This window comes from Somniosus microcephalus, chromosome 9 (genome assembly GCF_052327205.1).
Source record: "Somniosus microcephalus isolate GS21.2 chromosome 9, FLI_Smic_1.0, whole genome shotgun sequence".
NCBI classification, from domain to species: domain Eukaryota; kingdom Metazoa; phylum Chordata; class Chondrichthyes; order Squaliformes; family Somniosidae; genus Somniosus; species Somniosus microcephalus.
The window spans coordinates 225,032,964-225,052,598 of NC_140995.1; the positions used below are offsets into that span (position 1 = coordinate 225,032,964).

The 19,635-nt window shown below is 52.4% G+C and overlaps 1 protein-coding gene across 2 annotated transcripts in view; it reads left to right on the forward strand.

The window, feature by feature from the left end:
* kif6 (kinesin family member 6) overlaps positions 1–19,635 on the forward strand; it is a 705,324-nt gene that overhangs the window by 470,698 nt on the left and 214,991 nt on the right. The gene's annotated exons all lie outside the window — the stretch shown is intronic.

The following is a 19,635-nucleotide window of genomic DNA, read 5'->3' on the forward strand; positions in this document are numbered from 1 at the left end:
GCTCAGAGTGCTGCAGCCCAGGCCGAGATGCTGCATTCTGAAGCTGGGCTTTCTAGGCCCAGAGCTGTTCGAGGTCGCCCTCCAAGGCCATCTGCAATCTGCTCAATTGGAGGTCAGCAGCTTTCCACTACCCATGCTGCTGCCACTGGTGAAACACCTCGTAGGAGCACGAAGAGAGGCAAAGGCACATGGAAGACAGACTCTAAGAGAATGCACAAGCGTGATTAGTATATTTTTGTATGCTTTACGTCATGATTGAATTTATAAAATTGGATTGGAATGTGAATTTTCTGCTGGGTTTTATTTTTGTGTTGTTGGAAAGAGGACGATGTGATGGTCAGTCATAGAGGAAAGGTAAGGAGCGTGGGACTGCTGGTGAATGGGGAGGTGTGGTTGAGGTTACTGGTATCGCTCATTAATTATTTGATCAAGTAGAGCCTGGGCAGAAAGTGGCTGTCTATATTGTATCCTCTGTTCCTCTTCATGTTCCTCCACTTCCTGTTGCACTTCCTCCATCTCCACTTATTCCCCCTCATCTTCCTCTTCCTCATGCTCCTGCTCCTCAGCTTCTCGTCTGATAGATGGTGATAAAGGCGGTTCCCTCATAATGGCCAGGTGATGCAGCATGTAGCATACTACCATAAATCTTGATACCTGCTCAGCTGAGTACTGTAGGGCTCCTCCAGAGCGGTCCAGGCAGTGGAAGCATTGCTTGAGAATGCCGATGGTGTGCTCTAGAATGTTTCTTGAGGCAGAATGGCTCTCATTGTCGGTCTGCTGTGCATGTGTGCATTAGTTCCAGACTGGAGACATGGGCCATGTCATGAGTGGATAACCCTTGTCACCCAGTAGCTAGCCTTTGACTTGCCGTGGTGAGTCAAATAAAGGTGGCACAGAGGACTGCTGCAGAATGAAGGAATTGTGACTACTGCCAGGATAACGGACATTCACTTGCATGATGCGCTGCCTGTGGTTGCACACCAGTTGAACACTGAGGGAGTGGAATCCCTTTCAGTTCATGAAAATGGCTGAGTTCTTAGGAGGCGCACGCAAAGCAATGTGTGAACAGTCAATGGCACCCTGCACCATGGGGAAGCTTGCAATCTGTGAAAACCCTCATGCACTCTCCGCTTGCTTGTCTCTGGCAAGAGGGAATTAGATGAAGCTGTTTCTCTATGTATAGAGTGCCTCAGTGGCCTCCTTTATGCAACAGTGCACTGCAAATTGCGAGATGTAACTTATAGCTTCAGCAGCAGCCTGGAAGTAGCTAGACGCATAAAAGTTAAGAGCCATGGTCACATTGACAGCCACAGGCAATGCTGTCCTTGCCCTACTTTAAGGTTATAGTTGTGGCTGCAGCAGTTGGCAGATTTCAGTCACAACTTCTTTTGTGAAGCAAAGACATCTCGTGCATTGGTCCTAGCTGAAGGTGAGGTAAGAGAATTGCTCCTTGAAGTCCCTCTGCAGATATGGCCTCCTGCTGAGAGCCCTTCTCCTCCTCCTCCCTCTTCTAGCAGCTTGTCCTGCTCTGCGTGGCTGCTCTTCATTCTCCCAGTCATGCTCAATTCCCAGAGGAAGCCCTGCCAGGCCACCCATGTCTGGAAGCAACTTGTTTCAGCATGAGCTTTTAAATCAACAAAGAAGTACTTCAGCAGCAGCCAGACCATCACCTGCAGACTATTCAAACTTTAGCCAAGCATAGGAAAGCTTCAGAAATAGTACAATTGAACCAGTAGCCAGAAGAATGAATCCAGCAACTAACCTGTAAGTAGTTCATGATCCCTTTAAGTAGCACTGGTGGGGAGTCCTTCCTTTCATTTAACACGTGTTCAACTGTGCGAGGTTATGACAGGGCTTAAGCTGGAGTGTGGCGTTTGAATATGGCAGCGCTGGCATTAAATCAGCATTGCACATTGACACCATAATCTGTCTGCTCTGCATGCTGCCGGCGGACATTAAGCCTGCAAACCCCTTTACCAAGATGGCGTCCAGCACACTTCCTGTCGAAAGTGTGCGTGCATGTCAGATCCCATTTTCGAGTGTTAGGAGGCTGCATAGCGCCTAAAAATCGGGCGCCACAGAGCCCAATTTCTTCCCCTAAAAGTCTCCTGTCCAATTTTCAGTAATCCAATATTACTTTCAAGGAGTTAGTGGAGATAAAGTTGGCACAAGCTATTTTGGCACTAAACATCTTCAGCATGTTGTACAAATACAAACTGACCTTGGCATACTAATGAGAGCTAATGGGGAAAAAAAAGAAATAAACCAAGAAAGAACTTGGATTTATATAGTGCCTTTCATTACCTCAGGACATACCGAAGCACTTCATAGCCAGTGAAATACCTTTGAAATGTAATGTAGGGAAACACGGCAGCCAGTTTGCGCACATCAAAATCCCACAAATAGCAATGAAATAAATGACCACACACTCTGTTTTTAATGAGGTTGATTGAGGGAACAATATTAGCCATGACTCCAGGGGAACTCCTGCATTTTTTGAATAGCGCCATGGAATCTTTTACATTCACCTGAGAGGGCAGATGGGGCCTCGGTTTAAGAACTCATCTCGGATGGTCCAGCACTCCCGTTTCAGCCTCCCTCCACTCTCCAGGTACACCCAGCACTTAGCCACTCATTCTCTTCACTTCCTCCAGACCCCAAGCACAACTTGAACTTTGTTACTCAGTCTTTTCTTCCCCTCTGATTACTTCTATTATACTTTTTAATATTAAAATACGATTAATATTTTCATCTATGAGCAATGCTATTGGTGAGCAACTTCTGGGTGGCTTGGTCTCCATTATCCCCTTCACTACCATCATCATCTTCCTCGGCAACATTTTAGGTTAGATGTTAGGAGATGTCTCTTTTCATCAGCTTTGGAACATACTATCAAAGCATGGCTTCCCTGCATTCCTTCAAGAAAGAGCTGGACAAGTTATCAAGGGTAAATATGGGTCAGCTCGGATTAGAAGGATTTACGGATTCCCACAGTGCCCTGGACCTTTACTTAGTTGGAGAGAAATTTCGCAGAGCTTTTCCTAAATTAGCCTAAGTTTTTTTCTGTTCCTTTTGCCTCTCCCAGGAAATTGCAGGATAAGGGGGTGAGTCAATGGTGTATGTACTACACCATATGTGGTTGGGGCGAGATATTTCATCATTATAAATTCTAGAAATACGCAGCAGATCAGTTCATGAAGCACACATTTTGCACTAGCAACATCTCACAAACCGCATTGAAATGAATGGCCAGTTAAGCTATGTTTTGGTAGTATTGATTGAGTGCATTCTTTAGGTATGACTCTAGCCACCACCAATAATGAAGTACCGTGTCAGTGCACACTATTTTATTACACTGAATTCCAAAGTGAACTCAATCAACCTACTCTTTATTAACACTATACATCCCCAGGTGCCTACATGTGCCTTTTTTTAACCTGTTCTTGTGCTTCTTGTAGATGCCACCTGAGCTCCAGGATCATGGGAGGTGGTTGGCTGCTCATGCTGTACAGGAGGTTCATGGGACTGAGCTGGCCTTCATCTCATGTCAACTTACTCCTTGGCAGTTTGTTGATGTCTCCCACATTCCACTGGTGTAGTGCTATGATGGCGACAGCAGGAGGTCTGGCATGTGCTGCTGTCCTGAGGGACAGCAGTATCTTGCAGCTGGGACTCCTGGGGTAGTTTGGCCCTCCTCATCCTCTTCACCATCATCTTCCTCCCCTGTGCCGCCCATTGCTGTGGTGAAGCTGCAGGAAAAGAGAGTAGAAGCGAAGAATGGGTTAGCATCACGCCCTTGGGATCAAAGAGACAGATAAAGGGGTGGAAGGTTGAGGCAGTCTGGTGCTTCACAGGGATGCCAAGGTGCCATTGTAGATGCTAAGTCAGTTATCTGGAACTTGAAAGATGCCGCCAACCTCAGTATCTCCCACGGCAAGAGCTGAGTGCGTTCTTCTTCTCTGGCTTGGTGACTTCCACTGATTAGATTAAAAGGGATGATATTTGCTGTATGAGTGTCTTTCTGTGCACATGATCATGGGCGATTGTATGTACTGTACAACAAATCTGCCTTTCACTGTACAGATCTGTGTAGAAGGTTTTGGGCAATTGCATGTATGCGCAAATGTACTACCTCTGTACCATATTTTGTTTTGAACCAGTTAAAATAGGGAATTTGTGTCAGAGGCATATAAAAAGCTTAGCAGCATCTAATCACTAATCATAGAATTATACAACAGAAGGGGCCATTTGTCTCTCTGAATGAGTCCCAATTCACTGTCCTTTCCCATACCCTTTTAAAATAGTCTCTCAAATACTTACTCACTTTCCTTTTAAGACTTATTGGCCCAGATATTCCGATCCCTACGGGTGAGTATGCGCTGTGTACCCACCCATAGGGACAACGGAAATGCCGGTTTCAGGCAAGCACAGCGCATGCGCTGAAAACCAACATTTCCAATCTGTCAAGAATGGTCTTGACAGATCCTCCGGCTGCCCTGGAGAAGGGCCTCTGTGGGCAGATAGTTCTGTTTTTTGGAGACCCTCCGCCCGTAGAAAACCCTTACAATTCTTATGCCTGGTAAAAGCAGGCCTTACGCCTGCTTTTACCAGGATAAGAGTTGAAAAAAAGTTTTAAAAATTTCACTGATTTATCATTTAAAAATACTTTAAAAAAAGGTAAGTTTATTTTTAGCCCTGTAAAAAACTTTATGTTTTTCAAAAAATTTAATTTTTGTTTAAAATACTTAATTTATTGTAATTTCAAGTCATTCAAAAAATGTGATTAAAAAAAAAAATTATTTTAAAGTTTCACTATGCTTTTGGGGTGATCTCCATTCATATATTTGACAGGTCTTCCTGTCAAATGTATGAAGGGAGATTCCCTTCTGTGATTGGCTCCCCGTGTCCCACGTGATCCCAGGGACGCTGCGAACTACATGCGCCCCTGGGATACGTAGCCCCTGCACACTTCAAGTTTGGAGAGATCCAGGCGGGAGGCCTGCGATCGGAAAATACGGGCCATTATGGATTTTGCCTCTACCACTGTTTCTAACAGCACATTCCATGTCCTAACAACTCTGCATAATTAAAAACATCTCCTAATCTCTCCCGTTGTTCTTTTACTCCCTGAATTACCTGGTCATCTCTTATTATTTTCAACCTTGGTGGTGTTTCTGCACTATGGGAATTAGTCCTTTACTCAGGTTTCTCATTTGCTAAAAATGAGCACTTCAGTGCACAATTGGCCATATCTCATCTTTTACTCAATTAAAAAGTTTAATCAATAAAACAACAGGAACTGAAACTGATGTTGATTTTTTTTAAATATGTGTAGGAGTCTATGCACTCCTAACAAAAACACTGTGAACTAAACTGGTAGTTAACAAACTTAGTTTAATGCATTGAAAGTATTACAAAACAAGAAACGCAGGAGAAACTCCAAACAGGTCTGTACACTAGCTCACTCCACGAGGACTAACTGGAAACGCCCTCCAACCCTGACGTCATGACGTCATCACGTTTCCCGCCGTTGGGAATGCCACGTGACCCACGTGATGATGTCATCGCGTCAGATTGCGATTTTATCGATCCCGCGCTGTTTAAACAGGGCAAACATTAAAAGGTAACAATAATCATTAAAGACAATTGTACAAGTTACTGTGAGAGTCTCTTTGGTGGCTTTGCCACATACGCCCCCCCAGAATTGTCTTTAATGAGGAAAGTCAATCGCCGAGGAGGTCGGACAAGCCTGTTTGACCGACTCCTAAATTCCCGGAGAGGAAAACGCTGAGCAGGTGGCGAGCCGGCAGGTAGCACGGTGCGGTTAGGTGTAGCGGCGGCCGGCCCCGGCGTGGAGACTGCGCCAGTTCGACCGGCTGTTCGAGGTCCAGGTGCGCAGGTTTGAGGCGATCACCGTAGATGTGATCAGGCTTGCCCCCGACGTCGATCACAAAACTCTTGTCCCCGGTCTGTAGAACCTGGAACGGACCTGCATAAGGAGGTGCGAGCGGGGTACGATGGCCGTCTTGGCGCACAAAGATGAACTTGGCCTTTGACAGCTCCCCAGGGATGTTGGAAGAAGGCAAACCATGCTGCGAGGTCGGAACTGGGCGGAAACACTGAGCCGCGTCTCGATGGGCCTGGTGAAGGCACTCTCTTTGGACGGCAGGAACTCGCCCGGAACTCGAAGTGGCTGACCGTAAATCATTTCCGTGGCCGACGACTGTAGATCCTCCTTCGGCGCCGTGCGCAGTCCTAGCATCACCCACGGCAGTTTATCGACCCATGCTGCATCCAGAAGGCTGGCCCTAAGCGACGCCTTCAATGAACGGTGGAACCGCTCGCACAAGCCGTTCGCTTGCGGGTGATAAGCCGTAGTGTGGTGTCGTTTAGTGCCCAATACTGAGGCTACCTCATTCCATAGTTCCGACGAAAATTGCGGCCCGCGATCTGACGAAATATCCGCAGGGACACCAAACCGGGCTACCCATGATGAGATAAAGGCTCGCACGACATCCGCAGAGGTGGTGGACGTCAGGGGAACAGCCTCCGGCCACCTTGTCGTGCGATCCACCATTGTCAGAAGGTGCGTAAAACCACGGGACGGTGGAAGTGGGCCCACTAGGTCAACGTGAATGTGGTCGAAACGCCGCTCCGGTACCTCGAAGGTGGCCAGAGGGGCCCTGACGTGTCGTTGCACCTTGGCCCGTTGACAAACCACACAAGTGTTCGCCCAGTCGCGGACGTCTTTGCGTATTCCTCTCCATACGAATTTGGAGACTAGCAGCTTCTGCGACGCCCGCACTCCGGGATGCGACAGCCCGTGTATGGCGTCAAAAATGCCTCAGCGCCAGGTGAACGGCACAATCAGATGGGGTGCACCCAACGAAACATCGCAGAGTAGAGTGGTGCCTGCCGCATGGAACGGTACATCTCTCGGCTGGAGGCTGGCGGGGACAGAACGAAAGGCCTGAGTCTCCGGGTCGGCAGCCTGGTCGGCTGCCATTCTTGCAAAGTCAATGCCTAATTGAACGGCCTGGACGGCGGCACGGGAGAGGCAATCAGCGACGACGTTGTCCTTACCGGCCACGTGCCTGACGTCGGTGGTGAATTCGGAGATGTAAGTCAGCTGCCGTTGTTGCCGAGCTGACCACGGTTCAGCTGTCTTGGCCATCGCGAACGTCAATGGTTTGTGGTCAACAAACGCAGTGAAGCGGCGCCCTTCGCGGAGGAATCGGAAGTGGCGGATGGCCAAAAACAAAGCTAACAGCTCCTTGTCGAAAGTACTGTATCGACGTTCGTGCCGTTGCAGCTGGCGGCTAAAAATGCCAGAGGCTGCCATGCGCCGTCGACCTATTGCTCCTGGACGGCCCCCACAGCGTAATCCGATGCGTCCGTCGTGAGGGCGATGATAGCTCCTGGCAGGGGATGTGCCAACATCGTTGCGTTCGTGAGTGCGGTCTTCGTATCCTCGAAGGCGCGACCCATTTCTTGTCACCAAACCACGGGCTCCTTTCCCGTCTTGCCCCTGAGGGCCTCGTAGAGCGGCCGCATGAGCTGTGCGGCCCTGGGGACGAACCGGTGGTAAAAATTAACCATCCCCAGGAACTCCTGTAAGGCTTTCACGGATTGCAGCTTAGGGAATGCCGTGATCGCCTCCACCTTAGCTCGAAGCGGCGTTGCCCCTGCGGAAGTTATGCGGTGGCCCAGAAAATCGAGCTGCGCCAGGCCGAAATGACATTTGTCTGGGTTCACAATGAGGCCGTGCTGCTGAAGCCGTTGAAAAAGGACACGGAGATGCTTGAGGTGTTCATCCTTTGTGGTGCTAGCAATCAGAATGTCATCCAAGTAGACGAACAAAAAATCGAGGTCCCGCAGAACCGAGTCCATAAGGCGCTGGAACGCCTGCGCCGCGTTTTTAAGCCCAAAGGGCATGCGGAGGAATTCAAAAAGTCCAAAAGGAGTGATGACCGCTGATGTGCCTCAATAAATCCGAGACTCAATGTTAGCGGAACAAAACAAGGCTTTTATTAACTTAGAAGGTAGCACACAGTGGAGAGGTATCTTCCATCCAGAGGTCTGCTGTACTGGATGCGAGGCAGGCTGAGCCAGCTTACATAGGGGCCAGGTATGGGCGGAGCCCTACACACAATACATTACAATACAGTACAATGGTGAGGAAACGGAACTGGGGTAAGGGAAATGAAACTGAAACTAAACCACAGTCACAGGCAGAGAATACTGATGAGTGATGACTGGCATATTTCATCACATTCACCCCTTCTATAGATTTAGTCCGTTCGGGGGTTTGATAGTCCTCTGTGACCGACGTGGCTGTTGTGGTGCCGCGGGTGTTGGCTGGGTGTCCCCGGTGGCCTCCTGGGTCTCTGCCGGGGGTGCCGCCAGGGTTGTTGAAGGGGTAGTTGGTGGGGGTACCGTTGGTCGATGTTCTTCCGGGGGTGATGAAGGAGTAGTGGGTGGGTAAGTAGTGGGTGGGTAAGAGTTGCTGTGATCGTTGTTGCTGCTGTTGTCGTGGTTGTTGTCGTTACCGGCTGGGGCGACGTCTTTTATGGACACGGTGTCCTCCCTTCCGTCGGCGTGCCGGACATACGCGTATTGGGGGTTGGCGTGGAGTAGGTGCACTGACTCCACGAGAGGGTCCGTCTTGTGGCCCCTCACATGCCTTCGCACGAATACCGGACCTGGGGTGGAGAGCCATGACGGCATGGATACGCCTGAGGTGGATTTCCGGGGAAAGACAAACATTCGTTCATGAGGCGTGGCATTAGTGGCAGTACACAATAGCGACTGTATCGAATGGAGCACATCTGGGAGGACTTCCTGCCAGCGGGAGATAGGGAGGCCCTTGGTCCTCAGAGCTAGAGTGACTGCTTTCCATACTGTCCCGTTCTCTCGCTCCACTTGACCGTTACCCCGGGGGTTGTAGCTGGTGGTACGGCTCGTGGCGATCCCCCTGGACAGCATGTACTGGCGTAGCTCTTCACTCATGAAGGACGCCCCCCTATCCGTATGGATGTAGCTCGGCATACCAAACAGGCAGAACAGGCTGTTGAGGCATTTAATGACCATGACGCTCGTCATGTCTGGGCAGGGGAAGGCGAATGTGAACCGGGAGTATTCGTCCACAATGTTCAGGAAGTAAACATTGCGGTCGACGGACGGGAGGGGGCCCTTGAAATCTAAGCTGAGCCGCTCAAAGGGCCGTGTAGCTTTGATTAAGTGGGCTCTATCTGGGCGGTAGAACCGAGGCTTGCACTCAGCGCAAGTGCGGCAGTTCCTGGTCAGAGACCGAACTTCCTCAATCGAGTAGGGTAAGTTGCGGGACTTTATGAAGTGGAACAGCCGCGTGACCCCTGGGTGGCAGAGGTCGTTGTGGAGGGTCTGTAGCCGATCCCCGGTGGCGCTGGCATACATCCCTCGTGAGAGGGCGTCAGGGGATTCGTTAAGGGCCCCTGGCCGGTAAATGATGTCATAATCGAAGGTGGAGAGCTCGATCCGCCACCTAAGAATCTTATCATTTTTAATCTTCCCCCTCTGTTTATTATTGAACATAAACGCTACCGACCGCTGGTCGGTAAGTAGGGTGAAGCGTTTGCCGGCTAGGTAGTGGCGCCAGTGGCGCACTGCCTCCACGATGGCTTGGGCCTCCTTTTCCACGGAGGAGTGTCTGATCTCGGGCCCTTGGAGGGTCCTCGAGAAGAAAGCTACGGGCCGCCCCGCCTGGTTGAGGGTGGCCGCCAAGGCAAAGTCAGACGCATCACTTTCCACTTGAAATGGAGTGTTCTCGTCCACTGCCTGTAGCGTGGCCCGCTCAATATCCTGCTTAATGCTTTTGAAGGCGGCGTGGGCCTCAGCAGAGAGCGGAAAAGAGGATGCTTTCAAGAGGGGGCGGGCTTTGTCAGAGTAGTTGGGGACCCATTGGGAATAATAAGAAAATAACCCCAGGCACCTTTTCAGGGCTTTGGGAGTGTTGGGCAGGGGCAGCTCCCGTAGGGGGCGCAATCGGTCGGGGTCTGGTCCGATTTCCCCATTCTCCACCACGCTGCCTAGTATGCAGAGGCGCGTGGTGTTGTAAACGCACTTGTCCTCGTTGTAAGTGAGGTTGAGTTTTTGTGCGGTTTTCAGGAACCTCTCGAGGTTCGAGTCGTGATCCTGCTGGTTGTGACCGCAGATGGTGACGTTGTCGAGGTAGGGGAAGGTTGCCTGCAAGTGGTGGTCATCGACCATGCGGTCCATCTCCCTCTGGAAGACCAAGACCCCATTCGTCACCCCAAAGGGGACTCTGAGGAATTGGTAGAGGCGTCCGTTCGCCTCGAAGGCGGTGTACGGGCGGTCCTCTGGTCTGATAGGGAGCTGGTGGTACGCTGACTTGAGGTCGATGGTGGAGAACACCCGGTATTGGGCGATTTGGTTCACCATTTCTGATATGCGGGGTAGCGGATAGGCGTCTAGTTGGGTGTACCTGTTGATCGTTTGGCTATAGTCGATCACCATCCGTTTCATCTCGCTACCCCTTACCACCACCACTTGGGCGCGCCACGGGCTGTTGCTGCGTTCAATAATGCGCTCCTTCAGGAGCCTGTCTACCTCGGTCGCGATAAACCGCCTGTCCTCCCAGATGTACCTCCTGCTTTTGGTCGCTATTGGCCGGCAGTTAGGGGTAAGGTTTGCGAATAGCGAAGGCGGCTTTACCTTCAGGGTAGCCAGACCGCACACTGTGAGGGGCGGCTGGGACCCACCGTAATTGAGCGTGATGCTTTGGTGGTAGCACTGGAAATCCAGGCCCAAGATCACGCTCGCACATAGATTCTTCATGATTAGTACTTTAAAATTATCGTATACAGTTCCGTTAACGGACAATTGTACCGTGCACTAACCCGTAATGGTCGATGTCTGGGTTTTATCAGCCATAGAGATGGTACCCCGAGTAGGGACCACCGTTAGGGAGAGTTGTTGTACTAGTTCAGGGTGGATAAAACTCTCCGTGCTTCCACTGTCAATTAAACATTTAACCCCGCACCCGTTTACCTCGATGTCCACCATTGATTTGGATAGCGGGTGCGGCCTGGTCTGGTCCACTGTGACCGATGGCACTGTAGGGCCCTGATCGAGACAAGATGGCGTCCACGCTGCCTGCTCACAAGATGGCGGACCCCACGAGGTCGGGCAAGATGGCGCCCAAGATGGCCGCTCCCATGGCGCACACGCGGCGGTGGTGGGTTTTCCGGCGGGGTTCCCTCTGCACACCTTCCCGAAGTGCCCCTTCTTACCGCACTTAAAGCAGGTGGTGCCTTTCGCCGGGCACAGGTTTCTGGTGTGCTTCGGCTGCCCGCAGAAGTAGCAGTTGGGACCCGACGCGTCGCGGCTGTCGTAGGGCTTCTGGGGGGAGAGCGGGGCCCCGACGGTGTCGGGCTGCTGGGCGGGGAAGATGCCTTCCAAGATGGCGGCGCCCTTGGTGCACACGCGTCCGAGTTTCTCTGGGCCACATCCAGGGATCGCGCTGTGTCCACCGCCTGTTTCAGGTCCAATCCCGTTTTTTCCAGCAGTCTCTGCCGGATGTAAGTGGAGCTGAGGCCTGTGATAAAGGCATCGCGAACAAGCTCGTCAGTGTACACTGCGGCTTTTACATCTTGGCACTTGCAGTCTTTGCCAAGCGTTTTCAGGGTGCCTAGGAACTCATCCAGCGATTCCCCAGGTCGCTGTGCGCGAGTAGCGAGCAGATGCCTAGTATACACCTCATTCATAGGCTGCTGGTAATGCGCCTTTAAGATGTCGCAGGCGGCCGGGTACGTGTCGGCGTCTTGGATGAGCGGGTAAACCCGGTGGCTTACCCAATTCCGCAGGATTCCGAGTTTCATACTTGCAGCGTCCGTGGCGCCTTTGACGGCTGCGGAATTGTCCAGGAAGAATTCCATACACATAAACCAGTGTCCGAAGCGTGCCGATGCGTCCGAAGCATGCTGGTCCAAATCCAAACGTTCGGGTTTCAAGAGTTGATCCATTGTGTTGAAAAGTAAGTTAATAAAATTGATGCGCCTCAATAAATCCGAGACTCAATGTTAGCGGAACAAAACAAGGCTTTTATTAACTTAGAAGGTAACACACAGTGGAGAGGTATCTTCCATCCAGAGGTCTGCTGTACTGGATGCGAGGCAGGCTGAGCCAGCTTACATAGGGGCCAGGTATGGGCGGAGCCCTACACACAATACATTACAATACAGTACAATGGTGAGGAAACGGAACTGGGGTAAGGGAAATGAAACTGAAACTAAACCACAGTCACAGGCAGAGAATACTGATGAGTGATGACTGGCATATTTCATCACAACCGCCGTCTTTTCGACATCCTGGGGGTGCACTGGGACCTGATGGTACCCACGGACGAGGTTGACCTTTGAGCATATTGACTTCCCCGCCAAATGCGCAGAGAAATCTTGTATGTGGGGGATGGGGTAACGGTCGGGCGTCGTTATCTCATTGAGGCGACGATAGTCGCCACAGGGCCGCCATCCCCCGCTGGGCTTTGCGACGATGTGGAGCGGTGAAGACCAGCGACTACTGGACCGGCGAATAATCTCCAGCTTCTCCATCGCGGCGAACTCCGCCTTCGCCGCCGCGAGCTTGCTGGGCTCCAAACGCCGCACCCTGGCGTAGACGGGTGAGCCGGTTGTCGAAATATGATGCTCCACCCGATGCTTGGCGGTTGAAGCTGAAAAGGTGGGCTTTGTCAGCTCGGGGAAGTCCCCGAGAAGGCGGGAGAAGTCGTCGGGAGGTGGCCGCGCGCAGGAGACCGAGTGCGGTGCAGCCGTGCTGTGCGCACCTTAAATACCGTTGAGCGTGGCGGCGTGAACGAGGCGTCGATTTTTCGCATCCACCAACAGGCCGTTGGCACCTAAAAAGTTGGCGTCCAAGAGGGCCTGCGAAATTTGAGCGGTGACGAAATCCCAGGTAAAGCGCTGGCCACCGAAACAGACTTGCACCCGTCGTTTCCCGCAAGTGCGGATCGTACCCCCATTGGCAGCTTGGAGGGGGAGACCCCGTCCGCCGGACCAAAGTTCGAGGACCGAGGCGGGAAGTATGCTGCACTGTGCCCCCGTGTCACACAGAAAACGACGGCCCGAGATGGAGTCGGTTAAATACATGAGATTCCCGGAGTCACCGATCGCCATCGTTGCCGCGGGGGACGCACCGGATCCGGTGTTCTTGACTCGCGGCGGTCTGTTCGACGGTCTGGGCACGAAACTACACTGTGGTCGGCAGCAGCGGGCCTTCGGGCCGAAACGGGTGTGGTAGTAACAGTGACCGGCCGTCGGAGGCGCCGGGGCCGGGGCTGGGCCCCTTGGGGCGGGGCGGGGCGTTGCGCGATGGCGCAGTATTGTTGCCGGACCGTGTAAATTTTATCCGCCTCTTCGGCGAGCGCGATGCAGTCCCCGGTGTCCGATCTGGCGAGGGCTGCCTGGACGTGTTCGGGCAGCTGCGTAAGGAACAGCTCGCAGAACAGGAAACATGGGGGTTCGGACCCCAGGAGCGTCAGCATGTGGCTCATTAGTTCCGAGGATTTGGAGTCACCTAACCCTGGTAGTGTCAGTAAGCGGCGAGCGCGCTCCGCCATGGTAAGGCCAAATACCTGCAGCAGCCGAGTCTTGATGGCTACATACTTGTCAGCATTCGGGGGGTTCTCCAGAAGGCTGATGATCCTCGACGCCGTCGAGCTATCGAGGGCGGAGACCATGTACAAATATCGGGTCTGGTCCTGCACGATGTTGCAGAGTTCAAACTGCGCCTCGGCCTGCACAAACCAGGAGGCCTCCTGTTGTTCCCAGAATTGGGGGAGCTTCAAGGCCACAGCGTTGGCATCCATCACTGGCCTGCGTTCCGTGTCCACCGCGAAAAACGATCGCGAGGATTCGGGGTCACCAATGTAGGAGTCTATGCACTCCTAACAAAAACACTGTGAACTAAACTGGTAGTTAACAAACTTAGTTTAATGCACTGAAAGTATTACAAAACAAGAAACGCAGGAGAAACTCCAAACAGGTCTGTACACTAGCTCACTCCACGAGGACTAACTGGAAACGCCCTCCAACCCTGACGTCATGACATCATCACGTTTCCCGCCGTTGGGAACGTCACGTGATCCACGTGATGACGTCATCGCGTCAGATTGCGATTTTATCGATCCCGCGCTGTTTAAACAGGGCAAACATTAAAAGGTAACAATAATGATTAAAGGCAATTGTACAAGTTACTGTGAGAGTCTCTTTGGTGGCTTTGCCACACAGGTACCGATTTCATCCTTCTGTGCCCCCACCCCCCAGACATAATTCTTTACAATAACAGTCAGGCTGAGAACTGACTTTTTATTCATCTGTCCATCCATGACCACTAGAATGGTACCTTTATAGTTCTGCATCTTAAATGTTTATAGAATATCCTGACTTATTTAGTCAAAGAAAGATTTTTCCATTTACATGAACGTTAGCGTGTGGTCCAGTCTCATCAGATTTGGACTGCTTTTTGAATGATTTCCAAACCCGCTCTTATCTATCAACACTTATGTCACACGAGGGCTCTGTGAGCATTCGTTGCCGTGGCTGTTTAATGAGAGTTAATTCAATGTGCTTCTCAGCAGCTTCTAACTACAGCCTACGTAGGGCCACACAAACAGGGGTCTCTAGCTCTCCAAAGGATTCCTATGTGATGATGTTAAGATTCAGGCACAGACAAAACCCAGGGAATAGTTTCTCATACATCATTACAAATGGCCTAAACAATGGAATTTTTTTTTTTTAAAGTCACACTGGCTAATTTTATTTAGGATTTTAAAGTACCTCCTCAGCTGCTGCAATTTAGCAGACTTGAAAAGCAGACACCACAGAGACATGTCATCATTTGTACTGTTTTACAGTTCATGCTCCATTTAAAAATGATGTCTTGGCTAAACACTGTCTTCAAACAGTTTTTTTAAGGTTATTTTTCCCAGACGTTAGACAAAGTGCAAACCTCACAATCTTTCTCCCCTCTCCTCCTGAAGGCACAGGTCTAGAAGTTCAGCTCTGTAGCTCCCAATTTTTCAGTGCTACAGGTGCCATTTTGTGTCCAAAATGGCGTCCGCACCGTGAGCGCGCATTTCTGGTGCGAGCTGCGCCAGATGCCATTATTTTAGTGAGGTTGTTTGCATTGGTGCAGGGAGCATGCTAATTTGATGCCAGCGCTGCCATTTTTGACCTCAACGCTGGAGCTAACACCCTCTCTTAAACACGCACAGCTGAACTGTGGAAGGACTCCCCTGATATACCTATCAATTCATCCAATGAAAAGCAACGAGTTAAGATGGTAACTATAGGTTTTTATTGGCTAAATAACAGAGCCCACCCTCGTGGGCGATCGGGTCCAACAAGGAGGAATACCAGCCAGTCGACCACCTTTATACCTGGGCAAGCAGGCGGAGTCATGGGCGGAGTCAGCTGTGGTCAGCCCAGGTATAACAGCGTGACAAGAGGTGACCTTGTGTAGTGATACAACAGTGTAAACAGTGATAACCATAGTGTAACAATATAAACAGTGATAACCATAGTGTAACGATAGTGAACGATAAAAGTGGTTTACCACATTCACCCCTTGTTTAGATTTGAGTCCAGCGGGGTGAAGTGTACTACCAGTTCGGGTATGTCAGTCTGTCCGGAGGCCTCGTAAGTCTCTCTGATCGGTGCAGCAGTGGCGGCGGTGATGCAGTATCCGATGTTAATGCTGGTGTCTGCGTGGTCGGCGAAGGCTCGTGGGGTTCCGGCATGCCGTCTACCTGGGGTGGATTTGGGGGGGTGGTGGGGGGTAACGGTGGTGTCTCAGGGGTGCCCGAGGGTGCAAGGTCTCGTAAGGAGACTGTGTCCTCCCGCCCGTCTGGGTATGCCACATAGGCGTACTGGGGGTTGGCGTGCAGGAGGTCCACCCTCTCGACCAGGGGGTCCGTTTTATGGGCCCTCACGTGCTTTCGCAGCAAGACGGGCCCGGAGAAGTCAGCCATGTTGGTAGCGAGGTTCCCGTAGTCGACTTCCTGGGGAAAACAAACATTCGTTCATGGGGGGTGGCGTTAATGGCCGTGCAAAGCAGTGACCGGATGGAATGCAGCGCTGCCGGGAGGACTTCCTGCCAGCGAGAGGTTGGCAGGCCCTTAGACTTTAAGGCTAAGAGAACGGCCTTCCAGACAGTCGCGTTCTCTCTTTCCACCTGGCCGTTCCCTCGGTGGTCCTGCTTGCAGCAATGCCTCTCGCTAGTAGGAACTGGCGAAGTTCCTCGCTCATGAAGGATGAGCCCCGGTCGCTATGTATATAGTTCGGGAACCCGAACAAGGCGAAGAGGTCGTTCAGGCATTTGCTGACCGTGGTACTGGTCATGTCTGGGCAGGGGAAGGCAAATGGGAAACGGGAGTACTCATCAATGATGTTGAGGAAGTACACATTACGGTCAGAGGACGGGAGGGGCCCCTTAAAATCGATGCTCAAGTGCTCGAAGGGGCGGGTGGCCTTGATCAGGCTTGCTCTGTCCGGCCTAAAGAAATGCGGTTTGCATTCGGCGCAGGTTTGGCAGTTCCTGGTCATGGTCCTGACCTCCTCGATGGAGTAGGGCAGGTTGCGGGCCTTAATGAAGTGGTAAAGTCTGGTGACCCCGGGGTGGCAGAGGTCGTTGTGGAGGGTCTGCAGTCTATCAATTTGCGCGTTGGCGCATGTACTTCGTGATAGAGCATCTGGGGGTTCGTTCAGTTTACCAGGCCGGTACAAGATATCATAATCATAGGTGGAGAGCTCGATTCTCCACCTCAAGATCTTGTCGTTCTTGATTTTGCCCCTCAGCTTGTTATTAAACATAAAAGCGACCGAACGCTGGTCGGTGAGGAGGGTAAATCGTTTGCCTGCCAGGTAATGCCTCCAGCGTCGTACTGCCTCCACGATCGCCTGGGCCTCCTTCTCGACCGAAGAGTGTCGGATCTCAGGGCCCTGGAGGGTCCTTGAGAAGAAGGCCACAGGTCTCCCCGCCTGGTTAAGGGTTGCTGCTAGGGCGAAGTCGGATGCATCGCTCTCCACTTGGAAAGGGATAGACTCATCCACTGCGTGCATCGTGGCCTTAGCAATGTCTCCCTTTATGAGGGAGAAGACTGCGCACGCTTCTGCCGTCAGGGGGAAGGAGGTGGACTTCATGAGGGGTCTGGCTTTGTCCGCATAATTCGGCACCCATTGGGCATAGTAGGCGAAGAGCCCCAGGGTTCTATTCAGCGCCTTTGGACAGTGGGGGAGGGGTAGCTCCATGAGGGGGCGCATTCTTTCGGGGTCGGGGCCGATGACCCCGTTCTCTACTACACAGCCGAGGATGGCGAGACGCGAGGTGTTAAACACACATTTCTCCTTATTGTAAGTGAGGTTCAGCCGTTCGGCTGTACGGAGGAATTTCTCCAGATTAACATCGTGGTCCTGCCGGTCGCGGCCGCAGATGGTGACGTTATCTAGATAAGGGGACGTGGCCTGCAGCCCGTTCTGGTCAACCACCCGGTCCATCTCCCTTTGGAAGACCGAAACCCCGTTGGTGACGCCGAAGGGAACCCTAAGGAAGTGGTAGAGGCGGCCATTCGCCTCGAAGGCGGTATACTGGCGGTCCTCTGGGCGGATAGGGAGTTGGTGATAGGCCGACTTAAGGTCGATGGTGGAGAATACCCGGTACTGTGCAATCTGATTGACCATATCAGATATGCGGGGAAGGGGGTATGCGTCCAGCTGGGTGTAGTCGATGACCAGGCGGTTTTTATTGCCGGTCTTAACGACTACGACCTGGGCACGCCAGGGGCTGTTGCTCCTCTCGATGATGCCCTCCTTCAGGAGACGCTGCACCTCAGAGCTAATAAAAGCTCTGTCCCCGGCGCTGTACCGCCTGCTCTTGGTGGCGACGGGTTTACAGTCGCGGGTGAGGTTAGCGAACAGGGAGGGGGGCGGGACCTTGAGGGTGGATAGGCCGCAGGTGGTATGCGGTGGGCGGTTTAAAGGCTGCTGGTTGTCGACTGTGAGTGGGGGGAGGGGTCTACCGTATGCCAAAGTGACACTTTGAAGGTGGGATTGGAAGTCCAGCCCTAGTAGGACGGCAGCGCAGAGCTGGGGCAGGACGAGGAGTTTAAAATGTTTATACTCCGTGCCCCTAACCGACAGGGTCACAACACAGTAGCCGCTGATGTCCGTAGAATGGGACCTCGACGCCATCGAGATCCGGTTGCGCGTTGGCCGGACAGTGAGGGAGTAGTGGCTCACCGTGTCTGGATGGATGAAACTCTCCGTGCTTCCGCTGTCGAACAGGCAGGTCGTGGCGTGGCCGTTTACTTTGATGTCCATCATGGACTTGGACAGGTGATGCGGGCGAGCTTGGTCCAGTGTGACGGAGGCTAGTGTATGGCTGAGCGAGCTGCTGTAGTCTGCGGGTGAGGCGGTGGTCGGGTCTGGAGACAAGGTGGCGGTCGAGTGTGGTGGACAAAATGGCGGCGCCCACGAGGTTGAATAAAATGGCGGAGGAGATGGCCGCCCCCACAACTCACATGAGGCACTGCTGGCGTCGGTGGCCTTGATCAAAGATGGCCGCCCCCACGACTCACACGAGGGGATACTGACATCTGTGGCCTTGATGAAAGATGGCCGCCCCACAACTCGCATGAGGCACTGCTGGCGTCTGTGGCTCTCCCCCTGCAGGCCTTAGCGAAGTGGCCTTTCTTGTGGCAATCGGAGCAAGTCGCGTTTCTTGCAGGGCAGCGCGTCCTCGGGTGTTTCGCCTGGCCACAGAAGAAGCAGCCGGCGGCCCGATCGCGGGGCTCCGATGTTGCAGCCGGTACCGGGGGTGGCGGTCCCGATCGGTTCTGGGACGCCGACGCTGAGGTAGGTCCCAGAGGCGGTGGTGCGAGGGGTATTGCGGCCGGGGTCGGGCCGGAGTCCCAGGGTCGCGCAGCACAGTACCTGGAATACGCCTCGAGGTCCCAATGGGCCACTTCCAGAGAGCGAGCGAGGGCTGCAGTTGTATTCAGGTCGAGGTCCTTTGATTCGAGCAGTCTTTGCCGTGAGTAGTCGGACCGAAGGCCTTTCACGAAGGCATCGCGGATATTCCCTTCAGTATTTTCTGCAGCCGTTACAGCTTTAAAGTCACAGTCCCTGCCGAGTGTTTGTAGCGCCCGTAAAAATTCATCTACAGACTCTCCTGGCTGTTGCGAGCGGGATCTTAGGAGATGTCTGGCATACATAGAGTTTACCGGGCTCCGGTACTGCTCTTTCAGCAGGCTGAGGGCGTCCTCGTATGTAGTAAGGTCCTGGATGAGTGCAAATACTTTAGGGCTCACTTGGGCGGTCAGAACTCTTAGTTTGGATCCCGGAGGCACGCCGGATTCTCCCAGGTAGGATTCGAAACAGCTCAGCCAGTGTTTGAAGTCGAGGGCTGAGTTCGCTGCCTGTGGGTTTAGATCCAGGTACGGCGGTCGGAGGGCTCGCAGCCAGGCCGGCTGCTGTGGCTGTTGTAGCTGGCTGTTTGGCTGGTCGTTTGGCTGCTCCGATCCACTCATTTCAAAATTTAGCCAATAAAATTGATATACCTATC